This window comes from Mixophyes fleayi, chromosome 1 (genome assembly GCF_038048845.1).
Source record: "Mixophyes fleayi isolate aMixFle1 chromosome 1, aMixFle1.hap1, whole genome shotgun sequence".
In the NCBI taxonomy this organism is placed as follows: Eukaryota; Metazoa; Chordata; class Amphibia; order Anura; family Limnodynastidae; genus Mixophyes; species Mixophyes fleayi.
The window spans coordinates 218,000,060-218,011,233 of NC_134402.1; the positions used below are offsets into that span (position 1 = coordinate 218,000,060).

At 36.0% G+C, this 11,174-nt stretch overlaps 1 protein-coding gene across 1 annotated transcript in view; it reads right to left on the minus strand.

Moving 5' to 3' along the window:
* The window catches only part of CRLF1 (cytokine receptor like factor 1), a 132,888-nt gene extending 123,872 nt beyond the window's left edge, over positions 1 to 9,016 (minus strand). Inside the window, exon 1 of the mRNA XM_075190435.1 lies at positions 8,938 to 9,016. The gene's annotated coding sequence lies outside the window, so the exon portion shown is untranslated. The remainder of the gene's footprint in view (positions 1 to 8,937) is intronic.
* Between the last annotated feature and the right edge of the window lie 2,158 nt (positions 9,017 to 11,174).

The window sequence follows — 11,174 nt, forward strand, 5'->3', positions numbered from 1 at the left end:
AACAAGCAATTAAAATTACCTTTCAATAATATAGTCATCATGATTATAAAAAAAAATTATACTGTATATATTTTTTCCTTGAAAAAAAACATTTTTTAGGCTGTCCTTATTGTCTGCTGTGCATAATGGACATTTTTGCAGTTGTTTGAAGACACATGTTATAGCGTGTATACTATACTGACAAAAAACAAGTAAACTTGAGACGCCCAGTGCTTGATTCGGATGTGACAAGCCCTCACTGTAAATTGACTACGGCCAAACGCCCCTTCCCCGCCCCGTTCACTCCCCAAAACTGTAGGCTGTAGTAAGTGTCCGTTGCGTACACACACACTACTACATTCATGGCCAGTTCTGGCATATGCGGAGTGATTTTGCATATGATACACTCAAAATCGGCAGATATGTACCTTCATGACTCAGGCCCTTTGAGGATAATGAAATGACCTCTAATGTACTCATGAGTTGAAGTAAAAACACTAGTTAATAGCCACATGTCAAACACATGAACTTGCATTTTTAAACTCAAGGCCAAGTTTGTTGTAGTACATATGTATGCCATATTATGGATATGTGTAAGTAAGAAGTAAGTGCAATGGAGAAGAAATGCAGAGTGTTTCCAATAGAACAATTGAAAACTTTTAATTATTAAGGAGAAATATAAATTGGACATTCAGTGGAATTTGCAACAAACCTTGGACAGTATCTGGGTTAAGCCGTGTAGGGACTCCTTTAATACTCATTTCAGAAAACTCATTTCAGTTCAGCAGGTGTCCTGGAACACCTTTATTTCATATTATCTGCATACAGTTTAGCGACTGTTCTAGCAAAAAGATAATGGGTGAAATGATGCTAATGCCACAATCGACCCTGCTAACGAACTTGGTCACCTCATCAAAGGGCTTATGGCTTTGTTGTAAATTGTTATGCTCATTTGAGCATGAGACAGAAGTGTTTATATTCATTTGATATTCAGCCCTCTGATGATTATTTACATTACACATTATTATACACATTACATAATATTACACATTATAGTATTACTGTTTCATCATACTCATTCTCCAACTGCTACAAACAGTCACTGGCACTTAATTGCAATTTCAGAAACACTTTGTTTCCATCACTGCTAGGCCTGATATGTTGTCTGCAGAGGTGTGACTAAATAAAGATAGTTGTGTTGTGATTTGAAAAATGAGATGACAGAGATTCACAAGTTTCATTATCATCTGAACTGCCAACACTGGCTAGCAAGTCCATAGTTCCATGTGCTTGAATCACATTTATACAAATATTGCTTTGGCTTAAAAGAAGGTTGTTACTTTTTAGGGAGGGGTGTGCTTTTCTTTTATTCTCATTCTCTATAAGGGTTCATACTCAGTAGCATTTATAATAAGTGGCATTTATTACATGCGTAATAAATTGCATGTAAACAGTGAAATCCCAAATGCTAGCAAAAGTGTTAGCAACAAACTCATTTTACTAAAATTTTTACTAGTGTTAATACACGCTAATGCTACTCCATTGGGTGCGTGACCTAAGGTAACGGACAGTCAATACAATAAACTTGACACTGTAGTTTACTAATCCAATAAGGAATTTGATTACACAGGGTGTAAGGACTGATTAATAATAGAGACAAGTGTAATAAGGATTGTTGTTGTCTTTTATTCACCAATCACTGCATTTTAAACATACAGCAGTTGAAATTCCATTATGCACTTAAAAAGGAAATTACACGTATGAGAGGCACAGAAAAAGTAGTCAGTATGTTGCAAAAACTGTCAACATTACTATATATTGCCTGGGTATTTAAACACTTAAATAGCAAATAGCGCTAGTGAGACGAGCAGGGGAAAAATGTGTTTTTCTTTCACTCAGGGCATCATTAAAAATGACACTAAGTGAGACATCAAGCAATGTATTGTTTGGTATTTGAACATTTATATAGGTAAGGTATGGATGCACAATGGAAAAACCACAGTACACATATTTATTGACTTCAAGTGCATTGTGAGTCACAATAGAGCTAACTAAATGCCCTAACCAAGAGCTTACAATATAGAAGTGAGGATCAAGATTAGAATATTCAGGTCCCAGGTGACTGATAAATCACAGCTAACAGTAAATGTCAAAATCACAAAGATAAATAGTAGCATCCACATTTTCCCCTAGAACAATTCTAAAAGCATAAGAGCCAGAGTGTGACTAACAATTTGCAATATGGTGGATTCTGATTGTCAGCCAGAATTTGCGTTAGCACAACAGTTGCGGAGTCTAACGAGCCCCCCTGTTTTCACAAGAACCGCCATAAGGTAGTATGGGATTTTCTGACGGAGCTTGCAGGTTGCAGCTCTTTGAACTGCTTTCTGGTGTGATTATGGAGTGATGGAGTATGATAATCATAGGAACAATGGCCAGAAGGGAAGGTCTAAAAAATCAAGATCCAAAAGTGTAGATAAATATTAAGCCGAAGTTAATCAAGATTTCCATTAAGAATATCAGGTATAGATATCAAATGGAAATGGAAGCCAGGAGCTGTGATAGAGAAACCTGTTGATCAGACATTGACACAGTGTTCAGAGCAGGTTTAAATAGTGTTCCTGATTTGAAAAGACCACCTATGGAGCTGCGGTCACACGACATAGAGCATATCAACTTGGAAGAGTCAGGTGACTGCTGCTTTCAGCAGGTGTGATCGAGAATGGCATGCTGGACCTGCGGCACAAGGAAGGTAAATCTTCTGGTTGTGACAATCATGGTCTGCATGCTTCTTCTATAAGGATATGGTCATGTGACATTTGTTGATGCTTCTGGATTGGCTGCTGGAGGTTCTATGCTCTGTGATTGGGCTAATTCCTCTGGGGACTGCATAAATTATTTGGGTAAATTTGGAATCTAAACTACTATTACATTTTTGCCAAATTTCAGTGTCGGCCAAGCCGACAAACTATATTCAGCAGAGGCCACTGCACAATTGCAAACCTTACTCAAGAAGGAAACAGAAGGGTTATTGGATTCTAGCACTCACAAAGCTTTAATACTGAGAACTCATAACCAAGCAAATGATAGCATTATTAATGTTGTTTGATATAAAGAAAACAGTGTTGGGGCCGTGCTCAGTCAAGAAGGCAAGTCAGTAGCTTATGCTTATGATGCCGTGACAACAATAGAGATTTTTATGCACAAAGAGCTTCATTTAAAATTATGACTTAGTTTAGTTTAGTTTCTAGAATAACTATAAATGTCAGTGCTAAAATAAAGCTGCCCAGTATTTGTGTGCCACATTCAAAGTCAGGCAGAATTTTTCTATGCATGCAAACAAAAATGCATTTGCAGCCCTTGCTTTACAACTTGGTTTGTCCAGGTGCATATTTGCATCCTTTAGCTGAGTTTCCTCCTAACAATAAATGAGACTCAGGATGAGAAATACATGTTGGCTATATAGTGGGATGTAAGAATCCCTTCATTCATTACACTTATGGCTGTAGGACTGTGGTTGAAACAGACCAGAAGCCACTGAAATGCATAATTCAAAAACCCCTGACGGTGTCTAAAAATTGAACCAGATCTGGAAGAACAAATGCACGATGTTATAGCACACCATCCAGTGACAAATGGCAAATGGAAAACCATACAAAAGGAAACAACAGAGGGTGGCTAAAAACAGATGTAGGCAATGCATGGGGATGGCCAACAAAGGAAAAAGAAAGGGTATTTCATATCAAGGGGTATTGAAACCTGGAATTTGGAATTTGTTGTCAGAGGTAGGTGAGTGCTTACTTATGGACCACAGGATTGTGATTTCGAAATATCTATCCTGTTAAATATTGGCAAAAATACATTATGGTCAGACAGTGTTGGCCAAAAGATGTACCAGTGATACATAATTCTGGCCACACATATCAAGCAAAGTAGACACATCAACAAGCCCTTGGTGCCTTGAGAAATTTGAAAATGAGCAAGTTTTAGACCTGTTCACATGGAATGCTCATACTATCCCAATTATAAGGGTTACTGTAGCAGATATTTTAAAAATTGTGAACTTACAAAAACTTGCAGTAGGCACAATATCACATCTGAAACTAATACTGAGAATATATGATGAGTTAATTACTGACAATGACAATGGCATCAAAAAAGTTCAAGATTTTCAGAATGAAATGGGGACCAATAACACAAATATATTTTGGTATTATCTACTCAGCACTTTACTGGCCAATAATGCCATGGCTGGCAGAGTGGGATGTTTATAGGCGAAACAGAAGGACAGGATATTATTACTAATATAGGTTAGCATTATAGGACTTGATTCATCTTCAGACGTAACCTGAACGCAACATGTGTTTTAAAGAAATGCACATAACTTGTACGCATATATGCATATATTAAAATACAAGCGAATCTCAAAAAAACTTTTCCATTTGAATCTGGGTATAAGTACGCTCTGGCTAAACGTTATTTACAGTATGTAGACATACAGAAAAAAGTGCAGGATGCACACTTGAAAGTCCCATCAGAACGCATTAAAAAATATATATTTTATAAAACAAAATAATAATCATTAAACATTACTTTTTTCACATGACATACATAAATCAGGATGTAGTGTACATAAAATGCATTTTTATAGTTTCTCTTATTTGCAAACACATGTTCTGTGCTATCTAGTGGCACGCATACATGTAGTTATCACTATCAGTTGGCACGTACACTTTAGCTAGTGCAAACGATACGACTAAAAAAACACGTACTTAGAGAAACCCAGAGCTTGAATCAGCCGCATCTGCATTATCACACCATCAGCACGCTTGTACTGTACTGCATTGCCTATGTCCGCCCGCCCCTTCCCACAGCCTTCAAGTTGTAGACAGTCGTAAGTGTCATGTGCATTCAGGCATGCAAATGCGTTCATTGGTGTAAGGTCCATTTTGGAGCATGCACAGAGATATTCCACGCAAGATACGCCACACAAATGGACTTGCTCCCGAAGATGAATCATTTGCAATTGGTAAACAGTGGATACACAGCTTGTATACATATATTAGATATTTAGGGCCTGATTCATTAAGGAAAGTTAAGCAAAACTAAGTAAGTAAGGCAAAATCATGTTGCATTGGAGGGGGAGGTAAGTTTAAAACGTGATGGCAGATTTATATTTGAAGTAGGGCATGTCCTGGATCAACTTTAAGGGCCTGATTCATTAAGGAAAGTAAAGCAAAAAAATTAAGTAACTCTGAACCTTGTCAAAACCATGTTGTTTTGGAGGGGGAGGCAAATTTAAAATGTGAGGACAAATTTATAATTGTGGTACAGCATGTCCTAGATCAACTTTAAATTTCAGTTTACAAATAGGCTATCAACTATTTGTGTGCTACATGAAAAAACAAACAGTATATATCTCATATGCAAAATAAAAATCTAATTTGCATCCCTTGCATTGTAACATGGTCTTGTCCAGGAGAAAACGTATTCATTTTGTTCTTGCTTTACTTTCCTTTATGAATCAGGCCTTAAACTTCAGTGTACATTTAAGCCATCAAGTATTTATGTGCTACTTGAAAAAACAGACAGTAATTTTCTTATGTGCAAAATAATAAACTAATTTGCATCCTTTGTATTGTAGCATGATTTTGTTCAGAAAACTTGAGTAAAAAAAGTTACTCAATTTTTTGCTTAACTTTCCTTACTGAATCAGGCCCGTAGTCTTTATGTACTACACAGCTATGTAGTATATCTACTTGGCACATACACATGTAGGGTAGCTTGGAGTTATATACTATACCTCTGTAGAGGTTCTGTTATTTAGTCCCCTACGCAGCTTCTAACTCGCTGCTCATTATAGTACAGCCGGATGTCACAGTCCCCAGCTAGCACAAAGCTAGGAACAAAACAAGGGACCGTGCATGCACAGTGGTGCAGATGCGAACCATAACCCAACGGTGCTGCAATTCAGCCCACTAGCTCATTGTGGACTAGGAGTCGGAGCGTAGCGCTCCTCTTCAGCAGCCCACTGTATGTGTGACTATACTACAGTGGCAACTACTTCCATCTATAAAGCAGATTGCAAAGTAAGAAATTGTGTTGGCACAGACAGGAAATTACTTAAATAATAGAATATTAGCATAAAGAAAATTATATAAATGCTTTTGTAGGGACAATAAGATTTTATGTGTTTTTTCATCAAATTTTAAAAAAATAAAATAAAAAATGAGATAGCTCGCTCATATCTAGTTTTAATAAATTATGCTTCATATTATATTTACTAAGCACAGAGGTAATTTACACTTTTTTTTATATGAGCGTTTTATGACCTCCCAACCTCTTGCTATGAAGTATTTATACATTTATTTTTCATACATATTGAACAGGAAACATTTTGTTTTTTCATTTCATTATTGTCACCGAACAGCAGCCATTTCTTGGGGTTTTTGGAACCTTCTGGTTAACAGGTTTCCACAGAAAAGATCACATACAAAGGAGTATTATTTGTCAATAATTGTTTTCTTTATCTGAAAGATATTCTAAAGAGTGAGAAGATGCTCTAATACCCAGCTCTATTGCAGTACTAATAGATTGAGTGTAAATTGTATCAGTAAAATGTCATCCAAGGTTCTGTTTAAACAGGATTCTGTTAGTGTAGTAATGCTTCTCTCTTTAACTAAGAGTTTATTTATTGACATCTAATTTCATGACAGCTACTAGTGTAAGTACTAAAACTGCATAACTAACAGGAGTTCAATTTACTTACTTTGCACCCTTAAACGTAAATAGATATGTTTAAAATATATTGTTTATGTTGAGCTGCATTTCCGAAACAACTCTTTTATACAGACAGTGAGTGTGGAGCATTGTTGTCAAAATATTTTTATTTACGTGGCTATCTGCCTTCTGCATCTTTTTATCTACTTTCTTTTCAATTTTGTTTTTTTCTTATCTGGTTTTACTTTCTTAAAATCCTTGCTTTGTAGGGATGGCAGGTCCAAATTAAAACATCATTTAACTTGCAATACACAGGATACATTAAGGTGACAGAGCTCCTGAAGTAAGCTGTTTCAGTGTCCTTTGTTGTCCTCAAGACTGCAAAAGGACGGTGGAAATTTTGCAAGGAACGCTTAGAGAGTAGTTGATTACAAGAGGACATTATTGTAAATTTCTTGGTTAATGCATTATGTATGACATGGCATGCTGGATCGCTTATACAGAGAAAAGAATTTGATCTAATAGTTCCAAGAATACTATTAGAGAACTGATCAAAAGACAGAAACATGTTTTTACTAAAACATTTTTTTTAACTGTATTAGTGCCTAAGAAAAGTCATTGAACGATAGAGCTCAATCAATGCCACTAACCAGAGATGGATTAAGGCATTATCTGCAGTGTAATCAACATTTTAAAAGTTTCTAGGGACAATTTGCTGCTAGGCAGATGCATATGCAAGTGATGCAGCTACGTAGATTTTGGTGTTCTGCAATACTCAACATGATGTGTTTATTGAACATGGTTAGAATGACAATTTGTCATGTTTTGTATACTTGACTTCTATGAATATCACATTAACTTAAAAAGACCAAGACTAAAAACAGATACTGAAAACTGCCTCTGATATACAAAATAAGAGAAATTATAGTTTGCTGTTATCGTTATAAAAAATTCCAGGGACATAAAATGCAGGGACTAATCTTCAAAATCTGGCACTGTCCATGGAAATTGGGGACATTTGAAACTACTGTATGTATTTGGGTCCCAAAACAAATGACAAATTTAAATTGCAATTCTCAGTAGTTCCTAATTGTTAGTTACTAACCACAAACATCCTATTTGACCTCCTTTCATCTATGTAGATGTTCTCATTTTTCTCTTTTGCAAACACTTTTGGACAAACATTTGTAGGCAATAATAAAAAAAATTATTTCTTGAATCACTTTGGAATTGCTCTTAATTCCCGATCTTTCTCCTAAAATGACTACTTGTTGGGACCTCATTTATGTCTTAATGAATTAGAGTATTTGAGTCCCGAATTGAGGGGACTGTGCTGTCATCTTAATTGTCAGTGCATTTTTCCTGACTCTCAGGAAGTTGAGATGTATATCCCACTTATCAAAGGTGCTTTTTGGAAAATTAGGTGGCCTAGTGCTTCTGAAGCACTATGAATGCCTCACATGGCATGACCATGACCTTCAATTAAAGAGGAGGGCAATGTTAGGAGGTGTTTCTCAGGCAGGACACAGCAATACTACTTTAAACGTAAGTAAGAGTTCCAGAACATTATAATACACATTTTTTATGGAAAGGGATGTCAAACAGTTTTAGAAATACATATTTATAATTCAAACACTTTTAAAAATGTTATACAATCAGATCTAAAGTTTGCCACAAAATAAGGCATAAGACACCCTTCAGCTAACTAATCTAAATGAAACTGCAACCTCATTGGATTTGGGCCCTCTTTTACCATTTGCCTTTAATGTTTCTACATACTATAAACTTATATTATCTCTCCACTTATGTACTTTTTGTTATAGTGCTATGTATACCTGTTTATATCTATCTATCTATCTATCTATCTATCTATCTATCTATCTATCTGTCTATATATATATATATATATATATATATATATATATATATATATATATATATATATATACAAAACATATCTAAAACTGTTACAGTACTAATTTACTTCCATTTCTTATTTTATGTTCTGAATTGTAATATCTCAAGATAAATGCCCTTCTGAGAGCATTTTATGTATGTAAATTTATTGGAAATTATACTGAGACTGACCACTCCCTCATCAGTTACTTACTGTGTATCATGTTGCTACATATCTAATTATAGTATTCAATTATACATGGTGCATCACCCAGACTTGTTACAGTAACCAGAAGTCAAAGTAGCAATGATGCTGAAATGTTGAATTCAAAGGATACTTACCGATCGTTTTCTGAATCACTGATCAATTCATTGGGACATTGCGGGAAACTCAGAGCCACTTGATTGCTGAGTGATTCAGTAAGGGATCACAATAGATGTTTGAAAATGACACCACAGGGCGAGACGCTCGCTGCCCCACACACACAAGGAGCCTTTGTTCTTTACTCTCCAGAATGTGAACCAATCTTTGTGTAGAGCAGAAAACATTAAAACAAGGATGTTTCTCCTACATTTGAATGTGGGACAGTATGTACGCTGCAAAACCACAAGTATTGACACATTTCTTGTACAACAATATTACTCATCTAAAGCTACTTCCAGAAAAAAATGTACTGATGTAGCCATGTTAGCTACATTTAGTCCTCTATCCTACATACAAAGGGAAGCATATACATAAAACTTATCGCAATCACTTGTGGTAAGTTCTGTTTTATCCTTTACAGGTGATGGCATTTTGTCACACTTACTAGGGATGCTCACAGCGGTGGTGGATACAGAGCATAGCATTAAAGCAGTTTCTCTTTTTGTGATGCCACTGCACTGACCTTACCAATTGTTTAATTTACATACAGAATTGAAAGGCCTACATTCCGAAACAAAACTCTACCAAAGAAAATAAGTTGTGGGGTGAAATTCTTGTTTAACAACCCCTCAAATATAACCCCCAGTGTAAATATTAACTGGTCTTACATTACCAGACAGAGTTCTCATTCTCTTGTTTAAAGTAGGAGTCACATAAAATGAATGGTTTAGAAATAACTGAGCTAAGCTCTTAGAGAACAAACACGTGTGCCATCTGGTCCAGGTGCTTTATTTACATACCTAATCTTTATGTACCAAAAAACCAGCTATAGCACTACTTTTGGTATGGTGCATTATTATACAACATTTCAACGCCTAATGGTTCCTTTGTAAACATAGAGGACAAGAAAATATTTAATAACATGGCATTCCCATTGTCACTTATGACCAACTCCTCATTTTCATTTTTGAGACTAACATTTTCAGCCCTTGTCTTTTTACTATTGATATGCCTTAATCATTTTTGGGGGTAGGTTTTCCTGTTTTTGGCATCCTGATTTTCACTTTTGATGTCAGTCAATCTAATTGCCATTTTGCAGCTGTTTTTCATTGAATCTCATAAGTGAAGATACTAAGGGGTATATTTACTAAACTGCGGGTTTGAAAAAGTGGAGATGTTGCCTATAGCAACCAATCCGGTTGGGTACGATTTAACTATTCTGAAAAGCCCTACAAACAAAATGCAAAATGCTGCAAAACGAATGGAAAATAAACAGACATACCTTCAAGACGACGCTGGAGATCTCCAATTGGATCAGCATGATGACAGTAAGTAATTCTGTTTGAAGAAGTGTTCGGCACTGCAGGTTGACGTCATTGCGACGTCTGTCAGTAGAAATTTAAAGCGCCAATGTCAGGTTAAGTGTTTAAACACTTAACCTTAGGGGTCCCGACATTGTAGTGACAAACGTCGCGATGACGTCAGCCTGCGGTGCTGAACACTTCTTCAATCAGAATCACTTGCTGTCAGAATGGTGCTTCAATCGGAGATCTCCAGCGTCGTCTTGAAGGTAAGTCTGTTTATTTTCCATTCGGTTTTACAGGATTTTGCATTTTTTTAGTAGGGCTTGTCCATGTCGACACAGTGGTAATTGTTTTTACGATTACCACCGATCAGGTCAATGAATATAACAAAACAGTGCAGGCAATAGATACTAAAAAAAGTTTTGACAAGAAAAAATTCAGTGTACTCAATTTTGATAAAGAAAAGTAAAAACAACATTTCTATATTTGACTTGTATGAGAAGTATGGGGATCTCAGTAAAAAAAATGTGTGGATGGGAAGAGAGGGGAAATGGTAGCGGGAGTGGTTACAGGCGCTGTCTGTGAGGCTTAATGCAAATAATATTTCTGATATGGAATAATAAGAGCTATAATGAGGCAAATTAGTCGTTGGTGTAAAATAGGGATATGAAAAACCCTTTCCACCGACTCTGACTATGAGTAAATTGAGTGTTATATGATACTGCAAATTTGGATGGTTCTAGCTCTCTCAGGAAATTAAAGGGATCAAGACCTGCCCAAACATATGTCATCTAGCATACATGTAATATGTGATTTTTTTCCATGTTAATAATGTACCATTTGTAATTTTAGCTCTAATGTAGAAGAAGTATTTTTTAAATGTTTGGCTATAAGGCATTTTGCTGCTGTCA